Source organism: Pelophylax lessonae (genome assembly GCF_965119305.1).
Source record: "Pelophylax lessonae genome assembly, chromosome: 5".
NCBI lineage: Eukaryota > Metazoa > Chordata > Amphibia > Anura > Ranidae > Pelophylax > Pelophylax lessonae.
In genome coordinates this window covers 446,740,982-446,765,139 of record NC_138772.1, presented here as the reverse complement: position 1 = coordinate 446,765,139, position 24,158 = coordinate 446,740,982, and positions in this window count along the sequence as shown.

Here is a 24,158-nt window from a genome sequence, read left to right as displayed (position 1 = left end):
TGGTGATCAGAGACAATATGACTGGTGTGAAAGTGATTAGAGACAATATGACTGGTGTGAAAGTGATTAGAGACAATATGACTGGTGTGGCGATGATCATGGACAGTGGAACTAGTGTGGCAGTGATTAGAAACACTGCAAGTGAGTGGCGGTGTGATTATGGACACTGTAAGTGGACTACAGTGGTTATGGCCACTGACTGGTGCAGCGATGGTTAGGGAAACTGTGAATGAGTGATGGTGATTAGGGATACTGACTGACAGCACTGGTCTGGTGATATTGTACCACTGTGGTGCTGATCAGAGGTAATGGCTGGCAGCACTGACATTCAGTGATATCAGAGCAGACAGCCATTGTACATGATCACTGCCACATAGGTACAATGTCCCCACAGTGACACTGCACTTGTTCTGGTGAGAGTATGTATAAAAAATATATATATATTAATTGTTTCAACAATTTTTTTTTTTTTTTTTACAAATGTTTCATATTTTTTAACATATTGTCACCAGAGCAGTGCAATGTTACCATAGTGACCCTGTACTTCTCTGGGGAGTAAAGATGGTTTGCACCTAAATGGAAGTAGGTCTGCTGTGCTGGGGGAGAGGTTTATGGGAAGGCTGGAGGCGAATTTAAACCAGGATTGAAGGGGGAGGGTGAATTATATTATAATAGGGCAGACAAGTCAGACAGGGGTCAGCCTCTATTGGTGGGTGGAATTGGGAAAGATGGGGGGAGAGTTTTGGCAGAGGATAAGCAGGTTCCCAGGTTACAAACCACCATTGGAAATGGCACTATTTGTACTCAAATAAAAAATATGCAAAATAAGTGTGCAAAATGTAACAATGAATTAAAGTGTTTGTTCACCAATGCCAGAAGTCTGCCAAGAAGTCTGAAAGCTCTGGTGCACGAGTAGAATAATGAGTTAATTGGTATTGCTGAATCTTGGCTTCATTCTTCACATGACTGGGCTATTAATATTCCTGGCCATGCTCTCTTTCAGAAAGACAGGGTAAAACGGAGGGGTGGTGGTGTTTGTCTCTATGTGAGAAGTGATCTCAAAGTGAGTGTGAAAGATGACCTAGTTGATGGAGAGTGTGATGACTCTGAAGCAGTATGGGGTGAAATGTACATGGATGTGCGTAATACAAAGATTATCATTGGAGTTTGTTATAGACCTCCCAGTATTAATGAGGAGGTGGAGACTCAGCTCTTTGCACAGATAGAAAGGGCTGCAAGGACTGGGACAGTGATGATAATAATGGGGGATTTTAACTACCCAGACATTGACTCGAGTAATGGCACTGCTGGAATAGTTAAAGGGCAAAAATGTATAAAACTATTACAAGACAATTTTATGGTGCAGTTTATTGAGGCTCTGACTAGAAATGATGCTCTGCTGGACCTGGTAATCTCAAACCATGCAGAGTCTGTTACCAATATTCAAGAACATCTGGGTAGAACATCTGGGTAGCAGAGATTATATTATGATTTCATTTAATGTTAGCTGTTAGCAACAAACACATACAGTAAATATAAAAACACTTAACTTTAAGGGAGCAGATTTTCCAAGGATGAGGGCTGCTCAAATATTGGCATCGATGAACAAAGAACAGAAATGGGAATTCTTAAAAAAAACTGTATGTGAACTCATTGCATAGTATATTCCCATGGGCAATAAGTTTAAAAGGCTAAAAATAAAACCTATTTGGCTCATGGCCAAAGTTAAAAAAGCTATAAAAAAATAAGAAAAGTAATTTAAAAAAATGTAAAAATAAAGGAACACTATCATTGTTTAATTATTACAAAGAAAATAGCAGAATCTGTAAAAAGGAAATCAAGGACGCAAAAATTCAAAATGAAAGACAGATTGCAAAATATAGTAGGACAAACCCCAAAAAATTCTTCAAATATATTATTAGTAAAAAGGTCAGGTCTAAGCATGTAAGCCCTTTACAAAATAATCTGAAGTGAGTGACTGGCAAAAAAGAGAAGGCAAATTTGTTAAATACTTTCTTCAGCTCTGTGTATACAAAGGAGCATGGGGGAGCTCATGAACATACTGGGGATGGTATTGACACAGTCCCAAATGATCCACACTGGCTCAAATGTGATATGGTCCAGAAATATTTAGACAGAATAAAGGTGGATAAAGTGCCTTGACCAGATTGCATTCACCCACGCATCCTAAAAGAATGGAGCTCTGTTATTTCAAAGCCTTTGTTTCTAATTTTTAGGGACTCATTAAGGACTGGAATAGTACTGCTTGATTGGTGTAGGGCCAATGGGGTGCCTATATTTTAAAAGGGATCAAAGTCATTGCCAAGTAACTATAGACCTGTTAGTTTAACTTCTATAGTCTGGAAGATACTGGAGAATTTAATAAAAAGACCACATACATGAGTTCTTGCTGGAAAAAATATTTTAACCACTTGCCGACCACCTCACGACTATTTACTGCCGCAGTCAGACGCTTACAGCCAAAACGGCGTAGACATACGTCGCTTGCCAAAGAGCCTGTAGGGGGCGAGCCCACTCATTCCTTGCCTAGCCAGTGTGTGTGACCGGTGGCTCCGATGTCCGCCAGCCACTCCCAATCTCCCACAGGAGAGGGAGAAAGACAGACGGCTGATGTAAACACAGCCGTCTGTCGTTCTCCCTGAAGTAATGACAGAGGTTATGCGATCCTGCTATGTAGGATCGTATGTCTCTGTGATTACTTCACTAGTCACGCCCCCTAACAGTTAGACTCATGCCCCTAGGGACACACTTAACCCCTTGATCACCAATAAAGTTAACCCCTTCCCTGCCAGTGTCATTTTTACAGTAACAGTGCATTTTTATTGCACTGATTACAGTAGAAATGGCACTGGTACCCCCAAAAGTGTCAAAAGTGTCAGTCAGGGGTCCAATCTGTCCACTGCAATGTCGCAGTCCCGCAAACAAAATTGCAGATTGCCGCCATTACTAGTTAAAAAAAAAACAATAACAATGACATAAATACTAACTACTAATCCCGTAGTTAGTAAACGCAATAACTTTTGCACAAACCAATCAAAATACGTTTATTGAGATTTTTTTTACCACAAATATGTAGCAGAAAACAATTTGGCCTAAAATGTTAAAAAATGTAGATTTTGAAATTTTTCTTTTGAGAATTTTATATAAAAAATTTGAAAAATATTGTTATTTTTTCAAAATTGTCGCTCTTTTTTTGTTTATAACGCAAAAAATAAAAATCGCTCAGGTGATCAAATACCACCAAAAGAAAGCTCTGTGTGTGGGGAAAAAAGGACATGAATTTAATTTGGGTACAGCATTGCACGACCGCGCAATTGTCCGTTAAATTCACGCAGTGCCGAATCGCAAAATAGGGCCTGGTCTTTGAGCAGCCAAATCCTCCGGGGCTTAAGTGGTTAAGCAACAGACAGCATGGATTCATGAAAGAGAAGCTGTCAAACAAACCTGATTTATTTTTATGAGGAGGTAAGTAAAACCTTGGACAGAGGAGTGGCTGTGGACATAGTATACTTGGATTTTGCAAAAACGTTTGGCACAGTTCCCCACACACAGCTAATGTGTAAGGTAAAGTCTACAGGCTTGGAAAGTTTAGTGTGTAAATGGATATAAAACTGGCTAAAAGACTATTCGGAGAGTAGTGGTTAATGATTCTCACTCTGAATGGTCTAAGGTTATCAGTGGTGTACCCCAAGGTTCAGTTTTGGGACCCTTACTTTTTAATATCTTTATAAATAATATAGGGTCTGGGATTAAAAGTACTATTTCAGCCTTTGCAAATGACACCAAGCTATGAAGTGAAATAACCTCCTTACAGGATGTCTCCAGCTTACAAGCCGACCTTAATGCACTGTTTCATTGGGCAACTATGTTGCAAATGAGGTTTAATGTTGATAAATGTAAAGTTATGCACTTGGGGGCTAAGAATATGCATGCATCATCCATACCAAGGGGAGTACAACTGCGGGAATCAAAAGTGGAGAAAGATCTGGGTGTTCTGGTAGATCATAAGCTTAATAATAGCATCTGTAAAAAACTAAAGGACAGAGCGCACAACCGCCCTAACATAACACCGTTTTATTGAAGATAGACAAAGCCGTAAAATGTTACTCACAAGCGTTTTAAAAGATCATGCAGAGCAATGGAATCCCTGATATTCCATGGGCAGAAACTCTCCTCTAGGTCCTGCCAGCCAGCCGCTCGTCCTGCACTTGCTAGCAGCCTCTTAACCTGTGACATCCGGAGTAATCCTTCCACCTTGAGGGAGCTATGTATAGTTTATTTTCCCCATATCCCAATGGAGGGTTAGGAGAGCTGCCACGCCACACCAGAGAGAGAGAGATATCATGTTGCCCCTGTACAAATCATTAGTAAGACCTCATCTGGAATATGCAGATCAGTTTTGGGCACCAGTTCTCAAAAAGGATATCGGGGAACTGGAGAAAGTGCAGAGAAGAGCAACCAAACTGATAAGAGGCAAGGAGAAGCTCAGCTATGAGGAAAGATTAGAGGAACTACATTTATTCTCTCTTGAGAAGAGGAGAATAAGGGGGGATATGATCAACATGTATAAATACATAAGGGGTCCATATAGTGAACTTGGTGTTGAGTTATTCACTTTAAGGTCATCACAGAGGACAGGGGGGAACTCTTTACCTCTAGGGGAAAAGAGATTTTTGTCTCCAAATACGGAAAATGTTTTTTACCGTAAGAAATGTGGAAAATGTTTTCCACAAAACTTCCTCCAGAGGTGGTTCTGGCCAGCTCAGTAGATTTATTGAAAAAAGGCCTGGATTCTTTCCTGGGTGTACATAATATAAATGGTTACTAATATTTATAGGTAAAGTTGTTCCAGGGAATATCTGATTGCCTCTCGGGGGATCAGGAAGGAATTTTTTTCCCCTGATGTAGCAAACTGGATCATGCTTTGCTGAAGTTTTTCGCCTTTCTCTGGATAAACTGCGGGTATAGGATTGTATGGTCGTTTTCTCTACTGTTTTTGTTTTTCATTGGTTGAGCTGGATGGACACGTGTCTTCTTTCAACCTCACTAACTATGTAACTATGTAACAAATTGGGTACCAATATTTATAGGTAAAGTTGATCCAGGGAATATCCGATTGCCTCTCGGGGGGGGATCAGGAAGGAATTTCTTCCCCTGCTTTAGCAAATTGGATCATGCTTTGCTAGGGGTGTTTACCTTCTTTTGGATCAACTGTGGGTATAGGATCGTGTATATGGGATTGTTTGGTTGTGTTTTCTTTCTTGTTTTTTATTGGTTGAGCCAGATGAACTTGTGTCTTTTTTTCAACCTGATTAACCATGTAACTACGTGACTGGTGTCGCGATGATCATAGACACTAGGACTGATGTGGCAGTGATTAGGGACAATATGACTGATGTGGCGATGATCATGGACGCTAGGACTAGTGTGGCAGTGATTGGGGACATTATGACTGGTTTGGTGATGATCATGGACACTAGGACTGGTGTGGCAGCAAATAGGAACAATACCACGGGTGTGGTGGTAATCTGAGACACAGTAACTGGTGTGCATTTGGAGTGGGCCACTGTGAGTGGGTGGTGGTGTTTAGCTACACTGTGAATGTGTGGCGGTGATTATGGATACTGACTAAGAGCACTGGTCTGGTGACATTGTACTGCTGTGTTGCTGATCAGAGATAATGGCTGGCAACACTGGCATTCAGTGATATCAGAACAGTCAGCTATTGTACATGATCACCGCCACAGTGGTACAATGTCACCATAGTGACGCTGCACTTGATCTGATGACAGTATGTATAAAAAAATAAAATAAAATGTAACTATTTTATTTACATTTTTACATACATTTTAATATATTGGCACCAGAGCAGTGCAATGTTACCACAGTGATTTCTTATTACAGTAATGATCATTGTAATACGCAATCAGCAGCACTGTTCAAAGGTTTCAATGTAATAATGTGATTGGTCACACCTATCACAGGGTAGAGGGCCGCTGTGATTGGCCCTGGTATCATATGGTCTCTGTGACCAATCACAGAGATCAAACAGTAGTAAGCAAGGTGTCATGAATGACAGCCTTGCTTACTACTATAACTGTGATCACATGGTACCAGGGCCAATCACAACGGCCTGGTATCATGATTGGTAATCCGCTGTGTTCTATATATGGGTGCATCCTCCCAGAACTAGTGAGCATCCACCCGGTCATTTATCTACATTGTCTGGGTGGAAAGTGGTTAAACTGCATAAGGGGTTCTTTACTGTTAGGCCCCTTTCACACATGCGGACCGTTTGTCTATTTTTCATCCATCCGTTGACTAATGAAAAACAGACATCAATGCATCTCTATGGAAAAACAGATGTAAACTGATCTGCATCCGTCAACATCTGTTTTTTGAAACGGATCAAAGCCCTATTTTTGTTCCATTAACAAAAACGGAACAGACGAAAAACGTTTTTTGTATTGATAGTGGATGTAAAAAAAACTGATGTAAAAACTGATGAGAAATTGATGAGCAGCTAATGAGCAACTGATAAGAAGCTGATGAACAACTGATGGAAAACGAATGTAAACTGATGTAATCTTCATCCATTTTTTTCATTGAAAAAAAACGTAACTGAAATGATGAAAAGAACGGTCTGCATGTGTGAAAAGGACCTTAGAGTGCTAAGGATGTGTAACTCCCTTCCACAGCTGGTGGTGTCAGTGGAGAGTGTGGATGCATTCAAATAACTTTTAGATGTGTTTCTTAGCAAACAGGGATATGGAAAACAGTAGTCTTACACACACACACTCACACGCACATGCACACACTCAGGTTGAACTGGATAGTGTCTTTATTCAACCTTACCATCTACAGTGCCTTGTGAAAGTATTCAGCCCCCTTGAACTTTTCAGGCTTCAAACATAAAGATATAAAACTGTATTTTTTTTGAAGAATCAACAAGAAGTGGGACACAATCATGAAGTGGAACGAAATTTATTGAATATTTCAAACTTTTTTAACAAATAAAAAACTGAAAAATTGGGCGTGCAAAATTATTCAGCCCCCTTAAGTTAATACTTTGTAGCGCCACCTTTTGCTGCGATTACAGCTGTAAGTCGCTTGGGGTATGTCGCTATCAGTTTTGCACATCGAGAGACTGAAATTTTTGCCCATTCCTCCTTGCAAAACAGCTCGAGCTCAGTGAGGTTGGATGGAGAGCGTTTGTGAACAGCAGTTTTCAGTTCTTTCCACAGATTCTCAATTGGATTCAGGTCTGGACTTTGACTTGGCCATTCTAACAACTGGGTATGTTTATTTGTGAACCATTCCATTGTAGATTTTGCTTTATGTTTTGGATCATTGTCTTGTTGGAAGACAAATATCCGTCCCAGTCTCAGGTCTTTTGCAGACTCCATCAGGTTTCCTTCCAGAATGGTCCTGTATTTGGCTCCATCCATCTTCCCATCAATTTTAACCATCTTCCCTGTCCCTGCTGAAGAAAAGCAGGCCCAAACCATGATGCTGCCACCACCATGTTTGATAGTGGATATGTAAAAATAGTAACTGTGCTAAGCCTAAGAACACAAGCAGCAGCTGTAGTGGGAATCACTAAAATCAAATATGTAAGGAGAGAGCTGCGCTAAACTGATATACCTGATGAGTAATCAGGATAAACAAAAACCATAAACTAGAGTAAACCAGTGTATACAAAATCAATCAAATATCGATGGTAATCATAAGATTAGGCTTAATACAATTTGAATAAGCACAAAAGTCCATCAATAATTAAAAGTCCAAATAAAGAGGAGTGGAAGACGTGAGGTATCACGAAACGCGTAGGGAAGGCGTGCTGACGTCACCACGACGCAACCCGGAAGTCGGGCGGCAGCGGGTTATTTGTTACAAGCGCTTGTATTCCTGCATTCATGTAAGTGTTTTTAACCGTTACCTTAATAAACTGCCTATACGTACTACGCTATTGTGCTCCCCTTTCCTTCACTGGGTTCGTGGATCGCTGTGAGGTGATTGCATCTACTTGGAGTGCTTTGTATCGTGGATTTAGAGACAGCAGTACTGTGAGGCTTCCCTGCTACGCTAATTAGGTCCCTTTGTTGCCGGCCAGTTTGCATAACGGACGGAGTGTATGACATGCTCATTACCTATTGAGCTCTGGTAAGCCTGGTGTGAGACCTATGCATGCGGCACGGATTGTGGATATTTGCACATAATAGCGGTGAAGGATCTCCTTTTCCACACTGGACACCTTCTTTGCTTATCCACTCCTCTTTATTTGGACTTTTAATTATTGATGGACTTTTGTGCTTATTCATATTGTATTAAGCCTAATCTTATGATTACCATCGATATTTGATTGATTTTGTATACACTGGTTTACTCTAGTTTATGGTTTTTGTTTATCCTGATTACTCATCAGGTATATCAGTTTAGCGCAGCTCTCTCCTTACATGTTTGATAGTGGGGATGGTGTGTTCAGGGTGATGAGCTGTGTTGTGGCAAACTTTAAACTACACTTTTTATGGATATCTTTAATGGCTTTCTTCTTGCCACTCTTCCATAAAGGCCAGATTTTTGCAGTATACGACTGATTGTTGTCCTATGGACAGAGTCTCCCACCTCAGCTGTAGATCTCTGCAGTTCATCCAGAGTGATCATGGGCCTCTTGGCTGCATCTCTGATCAGTCTTCTCCTTGTATGAGCTGAAAGTTTAGAGGGACGGCCAGGTCTTCGTAGATTTGCAGTGGTCCGATACTCCTTCCATTTCAATATTATTGCTTGCACAGTGCTCCTTGGGATGTTTAAAGCTTGGGAAATCTTTTTGTATCCAAATCTGGCTTTAAACTTCTCCACAACAATATCTCGGACCTGCCTGGTGTGTTCCTTGTTCTTCATGATGCTCTCTGCGCTTTAAACTGACCTCTGAGACTATCACAGTGCAGGTGCATTTATACGGAGACTTGATTACACACAGGTGGATTCTATTTATCATCATTATTCATTTAGGTCAACATTGGATCATTCAGAGATCCTCACTGAACTTCTGGAGAGAGTTTGCTGCACTGAAAGTAAAGGGGCTGAATAATTTTGCACACCCAATTTTTCAGTTTTTCATTTGTTAACAAAGTTTGAAATATCCAATAAATTTCGTTCCACTTCATGATTGTGTCCCTCTTGTTGTTGATTCTTCACAAAAAATTACAGTTTTATATCTTTATGTTTGAAGCCTGAAATGTGGCAAAAGGTTGCAAAGTTCAAGGGGGCTGAATACTTTCGCAATGCACTGTATTTAACTATTTGATGATAGAAGGAGAGAAAAGAGTGAATCGAGCGAGGAGCTTAGCAATCTGTTGATGCTCTTTACTGTACAGTCTACATCTGTAACTGAAAAAGTGGTGTCACTCTGACTATGCTTTGTGGCAGGGCTGTGTCTCAGAAATGGAAAGACATAAATACAATTATTTGGGCTAGTATAATGAACTACCATTCGTCTGTGTTTTTACCTGTTTTCCTGGAGTTCAGCTTTAATTATCATTTTTTTGTTTCTGTTTCTTAAGTCTAAAGCTTCGTACACATGATCAGATTGTCAGACGAATATTCATCCGATTTTTGCTGCATGCTAGTCTCATATCGAAAGTGACGAGGTTACTCAACATACGAAAATTTTTGTACAACAGAATACAACTTCAGGAGTGATGTCATGTGTTAAATAGTTTTGTATGTTATCCTTCGTTTTCGAGCATGGATAGTCTTGCTCTTACAATTTTTTTTGGACGAAAACTGTACTAATTAATCAAAAATGGGACGGTATGTTCATATACAATGAACATTTTTTAGCCTGCACCTTCAGCTTTTGGCGTTCTGAAAAGTCGGAATCGGCTGTCGAAAGCACTATACTATACTATACTATATATTATACTAACGATCAGAAAATTGGCAAGTCGTTTGTCATATGAAATTTTACTTCCAATTTTCTTATCGTGTGTACAAACCTTTAAAGTGCCTACAAATGTAAAATGTTCTTCTCCAAATCTGGACCCTTATAGTCAGATTGGACAACCTTTGTACATCTCTATGCTCTCCCCTAACTCAAAGACATCTTCTTGCTTATCCTTCCCAGGGTATGATTCAAGGGGTAGGCGAGTCTAGGTTGTATTTTCTCAGCCATTTGCTGTTGTTTTTTTCCCTGTGTTAAGCCCGCTCTAGAGATACCTGTTCTACACCCCCTTCCTCAGTCATAGGCATAAAAATGCCCAGGTATCCAAACATGCAGTCACTACACAAATGAAATGAGTCTCATGATTATGGGCTCTATTCATATAAATGAACCATACTTGAACTATTTAAATAGAGTGCCCACTAGTGCGAGTACTAAACGACTGCCTTAAATTGCGACTTTTCCTGTAAATCAAAACACAGGATTTCCACTTATTGGTAAAAGTAATCTACATTCTTTCATCCCAACCTAAGCACACATGGAGAACAGTTTATTACCCATAACGGTGACTTACATGGCAGGATCCCACTGGTAGTCTCGCTTCTTTTTCCGTGTATAAAAGCTAAAAACTGATTATTACTCTTTAATGACTATTTTCCTTTTAAGCCTTTCCCCACTGGTGTAATAAAACCATAAATAAAACCCTAGCCTTTCATTTTTTTTTAACCACACACCTTACATTCAAACACTTTTTTTTCAGCATCTTTTATATGGAAAAAGGTCCCATGTAAAACTTGTTCAGCCCCAGGCTATAAGAATACTTTTAAGTGGCTGCATTGAGGCAGAAACACCAAACCATACTTGAAATGTCAGCTCCAAAAATAAGCCATTCACAAACGTTTTGATGTGGGGCTTTAGAAAGCGATCTATCATTATATTGGGCTTTTACAAGACATTTACACATTCTGCCTTTATTATGTGCCCAACAATAAAAGGTGGAGACCATCTAGATGCAGGAGTATTGAAAAACCTCTCCTGGAACAATGGAGCAGAAAAGAGGCAGTGTCTTTTCTGCTCTTTCAATAAAAGTCTTCATTTTGATAAATTATCATGTGTTTTTAACTTCCTGGAAAATTCTTGTAAAATGGAAGTGAACCGCGTTAGCCTTTGTCCTGAACTTCTCCACCACTAATGGACAAATTGAGCTGCGGCTGAGAACAAATGTGCTATTAATTACACAGATGGCTTTTTAATAGAATCGTAGCTTATTGCTCAGTCACTAAACATTGTGCAGAAAATTTCTTAATAATGCTGGCCAAATAGCATTCCTCCTGAAGGGAATAAAGATAGCATTGACCACAAGTTAAAGTTATGTTAGGTTAGCTCAGGAGATAGTAGACAAAGAAGGTGCATTGTTTGTGATCAATGCCATGCTGTATCCGCGTTGCCCAGCATCCCTCCACAATGACAGATCTTCTACTTCACTGCAGATTCTCATAAAACTGGGTGGTCAGCGCAGGGGGGGAATAACACAGTGCACCTATTCATACCGGGTGGGGAAATATGCAAGTTAGACTTAACCTGCGCTGATTTAATACAGCTGAGAGTCAAGGCAGAAGGATAAAATTAGGATTAATACATTAAATGTTAAGGTCATGATGTTAAGTCTTCCGCTGAAAGACGTCAATGTAATAAAACAGAGCAGAGATACAAAGGAATCACCTGAGCAGTTAATGGATATCATGAGGATGGTAAACTGAAGAAGCCACCTAATTAAAATGAGTTGGAGCATAATGTTGGAAGCAGGTTTATGTCTTAAGGCTATAGTGATGTTTATATTTCCTGCCACGTGTGACCAGTTTTACCATCAAAACATCAATGATGTAAATAAATAAGTAGCAGAGGATCAACATTACTGGTTACAATCTTTTCTAACCCAAGACCCCTCAAATATTAGCAATAAGGAACAACATGTGCCAAATAAGAACCAAAAACAAAACACATTTTTTCCATTTCTGGTGCTCTTTATTTCAAGCTATATTTCTGCTATCCTCATCACAGTAAAATGTATTATGCCTACCCCTTAACCCAGTAAAATGTAATATGGCAGCCCCTAATCCCTGTAAAATGCATTATGCCAGTCCATTATCCCCATAAAATGTATTATGCCAGTCCCTTAACCCAGTAAAATGTAATATGCCAGCCCCTTATTCCAGTAAAATGTATTAAACCAACCCCACATCCTAGAAAAAATGTGTAGCACTGCCCCATTGAGGATTGCTGGATATAACACTTTCTGTATTCCCCTGGGTTACCTATAGCAACTGGTTGCAGAAACCTATCACTTTAAGTGCTTGGCTCAGTCAATAATCAGTCCAGGGGATGCTGTTTTGTAGTTTTATTTAGAATTTGGATAGGAGAAAGGATGAGTGGGACACTCCAACTAATAACTATTCACAGTATTGAGGACAACTGACTTTAGGATGCAGCAAGGCCGCTGCTTCACTCTGTCACTTCACTGAAGTGAAGATATTTTAAGTGTTCCTGCTTGCAATTCTCTTCAGGGTCCCCTTCCTGGGCACCCCCCCCCCCCCCCCGGGCAAGTTCCTCTGTACTCACGGACACTGTTTTTCCAGGGCCACTATTGTCTTCAACTCCACCAGTCAGCTTTCCTGGACCTCTGGATTCAGCCTCACACTCTGGTTCACCAGGCCGACTGCCTGTAACCACCATCCACAGCTACAGAAGGAGAGACAGCCGTCACCCTCCTTCTGGCACCTGACTTCCCACCCAAAGACCCCCTGCCTCATGTGCTCCTGGCTTTTATACCCCATCCCATGATGCACCACTCTTTGTGCCAAACCCATGGTACGGTATCAAAGCCTGTGTGTCATTGGCTGGGTTTCCTCCACTGTCCAATGTACCTCTCCATTGAATACAGTGGGGACACTTCCTCAGCCCATATAGATCACACATGGAACACATGGAGCAGGCCTAACTAGTAGATTCAGGCTTCCTGATAAGCAGAGAGCTCAAATGCTTTACCTCCTGCTTTCCTGTTAAGCAGAGAAAGCCAAAAATGATATCTGCTATCTAGCACCTGACTAGGAGGGTGCTACAAATATATTGCGCCTGTCCCTTTTCCCAGTAAAGTGTATTAAACCAACCTGCATCCATGTAAAATGTATTATGCAAGCCCCTTATCCCAATAAAATGTATTATACCAACCCCACATTCCCTTAAAGGAATTGTAAAGGCAGAAGGTTTTTTTATCTTAATGCATTCTATGCATTAGGATAAGATGCCTTCTGTGAGCAGCAGCCCCCCTCAGCACCCCTAACACTTACCTGAGGTCCCTCTCTGTCCAGCAATGTCCACAGGTGTCTCACCTAACCGAGATTCTCCTTCCTGATTGGCTGAGGCACAGCAGTGACACCAATGGCTCCCACTGCTGTCAATCAAAGTCAGCTAGCAAATCAGGAGAGAAAGGGGACGGGGTCAGGTGGGGGCTCTGTTTCTGAATGGACACAGGGAGGTGTGACTCAGCTCAGGTGCCCCTATAGCAAGCTGCTTGCTGTTAGGTACGGAACAGGAAGGAGGGGCCAGGAGAACAGAAGAGGGATCCAAGAAGAGGAGGATCCAGGCTGCTCTGTGCAAATCCACTGCAACAAAGCAGGTAAGTATAACACGTTTATTATTTTTATAGGAAATAAAATGAGACGTTACTAACACTTTGAAATCTATTGTGCCAGCCCCTTATCCCAGTAAAATGTATTGTGCCTGCCCTTTTCCCAGTAAAATGTATTGTGAAAGCCCCTTATCCCAGTAAAATGTATTATGCCAGCCCCTTATCCCAGTAACTTGTATTGTGCCAGTCCCTTATCACCGTAAAGTGTATTATGCCAGCCCGTTATCCCAGTAAAATGTAATATACAAGCCCAGCATCCCCGTAAAATGAATTATACCAGCCGCTTATCTCAGTAAAATGTATTTTACCAACCCTGCATCCCCATAAATGTATAATGCCAGCCCCTTTTCCCAGTAAAATGTATTATACCAACCCTGCATTGCCGTAAATTATATTATGCCAGCCCCTTATCCCAGTTAAACATATTATACCAACCCCACATCACTGTAAAATGTATTATGCCAGTGCCTTATCCCAGTTAAATATATTATACCAACCCCACATCCCCGTAAAATTTATTATGCCAGTGCCTTATCCCAGTTTAATATATTATACCAACCCTGCATCACCGTAAAATGTATTATGCCAGTGCCTTATCCCAGTTAAATATTCTATACCAACCCCACATCCCCGTAAAATGTACTATGCCAGTGCCTTATCCCAGTAAAATGTATTATACCAACCCCGTGTCCCCTTGAATAGTATTATACCAGTCCCTTATCCAGGGGTGTTGCTAGGTAGGAAAAAGACCAGGAGCTTGAGCCCGAAGGTAAATTTGATCCCACGACGTGGGGGTGTGAAGATCAGCGCCAGGGAGCTTTGCCCGGCGCTGGATTAAAGGTGAATGTAACACCAATTAGAGCATTTTGATGGGGGCGACATCTCTGGACCCCTTTTACATTACACAGCCCCCCCACACACCTCTGGACCCTTTTTGCGCTAGACAGCCCCCCACAAACACCTCCGGACCCCTTTACATTACACAGCCACCCCCCCCCCACACCTCTGGACCCCTTTTGCATTACACATCCCCCCCAGAGTTGTACAGAGTGCAAAGTTCAGGAATGTGTTACGTACAGAGTGCAAGGTTCAAGAATGCATTACGTACAGAGTGCAAGATTCAGGAACACGTTACATGCAGAGTGCAAGGTTCAGGAACCCATTACGTACAGAGTGCAGGGTTCAGGAGTGCCTTGTATGGGGGTGCAAGGTTCAGGAGTGCCTTGTACAGGTTGCAAGGCTCAGGAGTGCGTTGTACGTGGTGCAAGGCTCAGGAGTGCGTTGTACGGCGTGCAAGGTTCAGGAGTGCATTGCACGGGGATCAAGGTTCAGGAATGCGTTGTACAGGGTGCAAGGTTCAGGAATGCGTTTTACGGGGTGCAAGGTTCAGGAGTGGGTTGTATGGGGCGCAAGGTTCAGGAGTTTGTTGTACAGAGTGCAAGGTTCAAGAGTGCGTTGTACAAGTTGCAAGGTTTAGGTGTGCGTTGTACAGGGTGCAAGGTTCAGGAGTGCATTGTACAGGTTGAAAGGTTCAGGAGTGCGTTGTACAGGGTGCATGGTTCAGGAGTGCCTTGTACGGAGTGCAAGGTTCAGCAATGTGTTTTACGGGGTGCAAGGTTTAGGAGTGCCTTGTACGGAGTGCAAGGTTCAGCAATGTGTTTTACGGGGTGCAAGGTTTAGGAGTGCCTTGTACGGAGTGCAAGATTCAGGAGTGCGTTGTATGGGGTGCAAGGTTCAGGAGTGCATTGTACGGGGTGCAAGGTTCAGGAGTGCATTGTACATGGTGCATGGTTCAGGAGTGCATTGTATGGGGTGCAAGGTTCAGGAGTGCGTTGCATAGTGTTCAAGGTTCAGGAATGCGTTGTACAGGGTGCAAGGTTCAGGAATTAGTTAAACTGCAAAGACACCAAATAAACACAGCACACTTATCTTAAAATCTTGATTAGCAGCATACAGGAGCCAAGAGAAGAATAACGGCACCAGGTGGAACATAAATGAGTGCAGCCGAGCAGGACATGCAGCCATGTAACATCTATCCAAGACAGCCAGGGACTGGTGGGCAAGTCAGGGGCGGCCGCAATGAGTGTGATTGGAGCTGTCAAATTGAAGCAGTAATGTCGGGGATGGGCAGGGCGATATACAGGGGTTCCGCCCCTTTTTTCCAGCAGGCATCGGCTGCGTGTATACATTGCTGGCCGGGGAGGAAGGTTGCAGGGGGCGGGACCAATTGTAACTACTTTTACTACTGTATGTGCATCCACCGCCGTGTATAATCCAGGTTTATTATACACCGCTGTGGATGCACATACAGTAATTACAATTGGTCCCACCCCCTGCCACCTTCCTCCCCGGCCAGCGGCTGTTTGTCTATAAAGCAAAAGGGACAAAGGGGCGAAGTCCCACATATTGGCCCCTCACACCCCAACATCAGTGCTTCATTTTGACAGTTCCACTCACTCTCTTTGCGGTCGCCCCCAGCTTGCCCACCAATCACTGGATGCTGGATGGATGTTACACTGCTGAGGTATTTAGCCCCAAGTTTCCGGCCAACCCCAGGCCTTGGGACCTCGGGGCTAATAATTTTAAAAAAGCAATATGAGACCCGGGGCTTTTTGGGGGCTATAGCAATGGTCAACCCCCCTCCCGACGCCACTGCCCTTATCCCAGTAAAATGCATTATACCAGCCCTGTATACAGGCCTGGAGTCTGGCAAAAAATAGCCCCGGTAATTTTAGACTGAGCTGTTGGCAGGGATGATTGATTTGGGGTTGCAGGATGTGTGGATTCAATTACGGTACCTTTTTCTAGTTTAATCTGACATATTGGGGCCAATTTTGATTAGAGGTGCCATATGATGCTGTTTTTTGTCTTACTTTAAAGAAAAACTCCAGTCACAAATTAAAATTTTCCTAATAATGATGTAGCACCCTACAGGTAGGTGCTAGGCAAATGTATAGTGGGCCTTATCTGCCTAACAGCAGGGCCATAATTTCTTTTTGCTAGGGTGTCATGGCTTCCAGGTGTGCCTGCTGAGAGGGGAGTCTCCCCACTGGTCCCTGTGAGAGGCTTCTCATAGGGCGGTGGAGGAAACCCAATCAGGGGACACATTCGGGCTTGTAACTACCCCAGAAGGCAGATTATGCCGCAAGGGATTCTGGGAGTGGTATAAGTTTGTTGGAAGTGCGTGACTGGGTGTCTTTGGCAGGAGGGAGAGAACGGCTGTCTCTCCACCTGTCTGAGGAAGCGGATATCTTGGGGTGTCGCCTGAGAATCCAGAGAGTGCTGAGTTGAGCTCAGGGGATCCGGTGTGCCGAGAACCAGCGGAGAGCGAGAGGGGTCCAGTCCCAGGAAAGCCTACACAGCTCATAAGTACTGAGGATTGCCCCTGGGGGGTCTGCCTAAAGTGTTAGAGGAGACCACTCCGGAAGGGGTTCTGGGATCCAGTGTCAGCTAACTGTAAAGAGGGTACCCAGGTTGAGGACCTTGAAGCGACAGAGGGGGTACATAGTCAGTGGACCCTGAAGAGCTAAAAGTGTAAAGGGGGCGCCTGCAGTTTGGGCCCTGAATTGTACAGAGTACCAGTTGAGAGTTGCAGCCATACAGGAATTCACAACAAGCTACCTCGAGCCAATGCAAGGCTGGAGGGAGTAGTCAGTGACTTTGCAGTGCAGCAGTGTCAGTAGTTCCATACTCCACAGTCCTGAGTCTTCTGGACATAAAGTCGAGGATTCAGCACTTCTTTCAAGTTACAGTGTGTTCTAAGCGTCAGTGAGCGTTGGCTAGCATCGGCTGGCGTCCAGGCAGTGTTGACAGACATTTTTCTGGATTAAGTCCCAAGTTGTACTTAGTTAAGCCTAAAGGAGTATCCCACTCATTCCCTTCTCCCATCCCCTTAAATACAATAAAACAACAAAACAAAGATGCCGGAGTTGTCAATGTCTCAGTTCTCACACCCAGGGCCGCAGCTCACATGGGCTGGAGAGGTAACCGGTAACGATGGCAGACCCACATCAGGCTCAATGCCTGGAAAACCTGCTACAATAGTATGTTAAATATCTTTATCTTTGATATTATTCATTTTCTGGTTAGCTGCTTGTGTAGCTTAGAAAGTCTTATCTAAGCTGGACAAACAGCTTCTTCCTGTTCTTCACTGTCAACTCTATTTCCTGTTATCTTTGCTAAGCTGTATTTCACTTCCTGAAAAGGCTGTCAAGCTTTCTTAGACAGGCATGCCTAGACCTGCCCAGCCCCACCCCCATCCCTCCTATCCTTCACCATAACCTCCTGTCTTAATTGCCTTGTTTAGACTAACAGCTTCTCCAGAAAGAGACAGAGAGAGCGAGGGGGGTCATCACGTGACCGGCACAATAAAGGAAAGAAATATGGTACAAAGGAACATTTTTGAAAGTTTAGAAGGATACAGATCTGTTTCTATACATGTGAGTAATGAGTTTTAGGCTCCATTTCCACTAGTGCCACTTGTCATGCAACTTTGGACACATTAAGTCGCATGACAAGTCACATCCCATTGATTTCAATGGCACCCGTTCCCATCTATGCCACCTGAAAATCAGCAACTTCAAAAATGTGCCTGCACTACCTTGATGTGACTTTGATCCAGAGAGTGTAAAGTTGGATCAAAACTGCACTCAAAGTCGCACTTTAAATCAGACAACTTAAGAGTCGCACAAGTGGAAACATAGTCACTAGGCTAGAGTGTGACTTTGGAGTGCAACTTTGATCCAACTTTACACTCTCTAGATCAAAGTTGCATTAAAAATTGCATCAGAGTAGCGCAGGTACCTTTTCATGGTTGCTGATTTTCTAAGTCGCATAGATGGGAACGGATGCCATTGAAATCAATGGGCTGTGACTTTTCAAGCGACTTTGAGTGTCCAAAGTCGCATGACAAGTCACACCAGTAAAAACTGAGCTTTAGTCTATGTTTCCACTATTGCGGTTTAGAGTGCAACTTTGATGCGACTTTGATCCAACTTTACACTCTCTGGATCAAAGTTGCATCAAAGCAGTGCAGGTACCCTTTCAAAGGTTTTGGGGGATGCATCTGTGATAGAAGGGGTTCTTTCCTCCCCCAATGGTTTCCTGAGGTACTGTATACAACTCCTTGAGTTTTACATGTAATGAGATTTTTAATCTTGTATGTTTTTTTTGTGACTGCAGCTATAAAGTCCTTTTTTGTCTTGACATTCTTCCTGCAATTCCTACATGTGGCACACTTGCCACATGCATAGAAGCCGGATAAGAATGAGAAGAGACAGTCCTCTCTAGTTACAGGAGGGTCCACCACCCCTGGTGCGATCCTATCTCTTAAGGAAGGTGCCTTCCTATATACAAACTTGGGATATTCTGATAAAGCTGGGCCCAAAACGTAATCATGCTTCAGAATATCCCAATGTTTCTTTATGATGCGCTTCCCTTTCTTGTGTTGAATATTGAAATCCAACACTATGCGGAAATCAGTATTCTCTTTTTCTACTTTACCATTATTTAACAGAGATTCTCTATTAGTATCCCCAACCTTGTTTACTTCCTCACGGATGTCTTCCTGCTGATAACCTTTTTATAGAAAGCGTTCTGCCAAAATCCCTGATTGCAATGTAAAATCCTCATCCGAGGTGCAGTTGCGTCGCAGGCGCATGAAACTGCCCACAGGGGATATTACATAGCCATAGCTTGTGGTGGCAGCTATCTAATGGAATGTAGGCATTACGGTCATTTGGTTTAAAGTAGTTACGCGTTTTAAACCGACCCCCTTCCTTGTAAATTTCTAGATCAAGGAAAACTATTTTTTCTGTCTCTACATTCCAGGTAAGGACGATATTTTTATTGTTGTTATTCATTTTATTCATAAATGTATGGAGACTATCCATGTCTCCCTCCCAGATTAGAAACAGGTCATCGATATATCGCCTGTAGCAAGCAAGCTGAGGGGATGGTGGATTGCTGAAGACCCTATCCTCCTCCCAGTGGGCCATAAATAAATCGGCCACACTGGGAGAAAACCTGGCCCCCATAGCAACTCCCCTCGTCTGCAGATAATATCGATGACTGTACCAAAAATAGTTTTTACAAAGACAGAATTTTAAACTCTTATACAGGAACCTCTTGTGTCTTCTAGATAAATCTGAATCAGCCAAATACCATTTTACAGCCTCCAGTGCATCAGTATGACCAATGATCGTATACAATGATCCGACATCAGCCGTGACCATGATACTAGCTGAAGTACTCGACAGAGTGTTAAGGATCTGTATAATATGTTTTGTATCTTTAAGTGCCGGTTCACACTTCTGTGATGTGGGAATGCTTACATAATGCAGCGTGTTCCCGCATCGCATCCGCACCTCTGGCAGTTCACACTGCCATATGCAATACGCAGGGGGTGTCAATTAAAAGTTAACGACACCCCCAGTCGCGATCGCAGATCGCAGTGCGATCTGCAAGTACGCACAGAATCCGATCGCACAAGTGTGAACCACTAAGCAATCCGATTCTACTGCGGCTCAAAATAAGCCTCATGTGCGTGTTTGGTGCGAATACAGTGCGAATTCAGCCATACAAAGTGTATGGCTGAACTCGCATCCGCACATCAGATCGCATGTAATTAGGAGCAGTGCGCTCGGAATTACATGCGATCTCCGCAAACGCGGAAGTGTGAACCGATCTTGTTTTCTGGACTACAGGCTGGAGAAAATGGTCTATATATTGGCCTAATTCTGAAACAGAATCGATCCCATTCACAATTGGACAGCCAGGGGGATTCTCTAAATTTTTATGCACTTTAGGCAGGCAGTATATTATGGGCGTTCTGCAGAACAAAGGGTCAAGGTAAAGTGCCTCCTGACTATCAGGGTATGTAACTCCTCTTTAAACTCCAACATTGGATCTCTTGGGAGGATCTGGTAAGTACTTTGATCACTAAGTAATCTAGACATCTCTTCCCTGTAATACACTCCACTCAAAATCACAAGGCCAACATTGGATCTCTTGGGAGGATCTGGTAAGTACTTTGATCACTAAGTAATCTAGACATCTCTTCCCTGTAATACACTCCACTCAAAATCACAAGGCCCCCCCCCCCTTGTCCGCTGGATGAATAACAACATCACTTCGTTTCTCCAATGATAAAATGTCTCTCTTGATGTATTGTGGATCATAGGCTTTTTTAATATTCAATTTGTCTAAGTCGTTACAGACCATAGTTTTGAGTACCTCAAGGTGGTTAGTGTCAAGGCCTGGTGGATTAAACGTGGATTTATTTCGCAAGAGAATAATTATTAGTGGAGGGAGCCGAGTTCTTGGTAATTGTATTGGAAAGAAAATATTTCTTAATACTTAGTTGTCTCGTAAATTTCTGAATATTGACATATGTCTGAAATTTATTAAGGTTTTGAATCGGTTAAAATTTTAGACCCTTATCCAAGACCCTCATTTCATCATCAGTAAGGGGGACACCACTAAGATTATAAATCCCAGTGCCTAACGGGGTCTTTGTCTTTTTTGACCCTCGCCCTCCTCTGCATCCTCTTTGTTTTTTTCTTTTTCTCTTGCTGCTGTTGACATTGTCTAACTGGGGGTAATTCTCTCTCCAGGTGTAATCCTAAATCGGGTCCTCGGTGGGAAGGAGTGAGGGTATGGTCCCCTCCAGGGGGACCTCCCCTCCTCTAAAAAATGTTGTTGATTACCGGGATAGTTATTGCCATCATCCTGTAATGGGGTAAATCTATTGTAAGTAAACACCTCTGAATTTCCATTATATTGGACAGAGCTCCTATTTGGAGGTCCTCCTCTGTAATTCTCTCTGACCACCTGCCAGGTTCCAGACTCTCTATGTGATGGCCATTGATTATAAGGGCCATTGTTGGGAGGCCAGTGGGAGTTACCTCTACCCCTTCCTCTTTCCCTTCCTCTTCCTCATCTGTTGTTACCACGTTTCCAACTTGTACCGCTATGCTGTTATTTTTACCTCATAATATGTAAGTGCAATACTTTTTATTCAAATAAATGCCCAGTTTAACAGAGAGCACTTAGATCCTGTCCTTCCTTTTTATGTATAATACTGAGGAGGAAGTTCAGGTGGAACGCTTTGAGAAAGAAGGAAGATCCAGTACTAGTGTCTATATACATGCTGGGGTTTTGCTTGGAGATCTTGCCCTTCCCTGTATTTTATTGTGGAGGAAGTTCGTGCTCTGAGAGAGGAAGAGGCTCTAGAGCTGGTGTCTATATACATGCTGGGTGACCCTGTGGGGTCTCTTTTCGGAGGTGAGAGTCAGAGAGAGCTATGGTGGTGGGAGATGAGCACTTGGAATTGATTTGCATGCTACTACTACCAGCAATTGGGTTTCTTATCAAGATAAGAGAGACTGTCCACACTGTTTTTGCACCCTGCTATCATTTATTTAACATATTTATGTGAAATTGTACTGGGCTATGTGAAGTGTTTATGCAATACTCTTTTAATTGCAGACTCTGGTCACCCTAAGCATACTATAAAAGGTATACCTGTAGGGCAATTTCTCAGGTTCAGCCGTATCTGCAGTAGGGACATGGATTTTAAGGTGGAGGCCATAGATATGGCACAGAGATTCAAAGAGAGAGGTTATCCTGACAATATCATCAATAGGGCTATGAAGATAGTGGAAGAAACTCCACGAGCCAGCATATTTTTAGATAAAAGTAGAAACATCAATAGGATTTATGGTAATCATAAACAGAGGTATAATTTAGGTAAAGGGTCGTGTCAACCATAGAGATCCCATCTATGCCCAGATTGTGTCTAAGGGTATTAGAACGGTCTCTTGCAGAGCGTCAACTTTAGGCCAGGCTCTGTCCCCCAGTTTGTATACCAACACCAAACAAAGTACAAATTGGTTACATTTCAAAGGCACTTTTAAATGTGGTTTGAGAGGATGTGTTTACTGTTCACACATTAAAAGAGGGGATACAATACATTTAACGTCTACTAATAGAATATTTCAAATTACATAATTTATAAATTGTAATACTGGGTATTTAGTTTATGTTATCACATGTACCCAGTGCCAAATTCAATATGTGGTACAGACTACTCGCAGATTGATCATCTATACCAGGGGTCTTCAAACTATGGCCCTCCAGTTGTTCAGGAACTACAATTCCCATCATGTCTAGTCATGTCTGCGAATGTCAGCATTTTACAATGCCTCATGGCATGTGTAGTTCCGCAACAGCTAGAGGGCCGTAGTTCAAGGATCCCTGATCTATACGATATAGGGAAACATCATGCCACAAATTTAGCTAAACATTGGAATGGATGTCATTTTGGAGATGTCTCTAGTCTTGTAATCCAAGGATTGGAAAAGGTTGTTGTGTCACCTACCAGAGGAGGTGACAAGTTCAGGATATTGTGCAAAAGAGAGGCATTTTGGAATTTTATGGATGGAAAACGAGTCTGTTCAGAAAGACGTGCTCCCAAAAGTGTAGCCAATTACTTCACACTCCGACAGATCTGTGCAAAGAGACCACCACCAAGAGAAAAGATGGCCCCTTACCGCAATGTATGGATCCCCACTACAATGATCAGATCCAGCTCATTTCACACATCAGTAAGACCCTTGCAAACAGTACCCGGCTCATAGCGATATCCACATCAGCTCCACTCAATAAAGGCACAGGTATGGGTGCATGTGTGAAAAAAGAGGGACAACTCCCATAGTGAAGTACAGTAGCGAATGTGTTTATTGATGCACTAATATAAAAATTGGCAACTCACATTTCGTAGCAGATCAAACAGCATGTCTCTCTCTGATATCGCCTTTGGGACCTGGTTTCCAACCAAGAAAATGGCCGCCGCGTCCCCTCATGTATCCCACCGTGGCGTGCCGCAGGCTCCTCCTACGCGTTTCGCCAGTGCCTGCGGGATACACGAGGGGACGCGGCGGCCATTTTCTTGGTTGGAAACCAGGTCCCAAAGACTCGTTTTCCATCCAAGGATTTAATATATTTGTATATGGACTGTGGAGTTCATTTTATATATATATAAGCGCTACACCATTCACCTCTACATTTTTTCCATGATCTGTTTTTTCTAATTCATGATCAGGTGTTGGCAGCTTTACTCAGAATTTTTGAGCTTTTATCTATTGTGAAGTGTATATTTACTATTTAATACTTTTTTAATGTCATGTTTTAGCGCAGCAATACCCCCATTTTTTATTTTGGAATTTTAGCCTTAATACCAGTAAGCCAGTGGGATTTAATTTTGAATGGGATGTCTCTCATTTTTATGAGTAATGGCATATGGTTCCATGGTTCCATGCGCCGTAACCATTTAAGGACATTTTCCGTTCATGGAGGGATTCACTTGTTAGGTTAAAAGGGTTTCTATCATGGTTTATTTGGTTAGTGTTCACCTTTTAAGAGATGGGTAATGTATGGGTTTATATAGTGGATGCATTATGTGTATTATAGTAATCAATAATTGATCATATATGTGGTATATATACA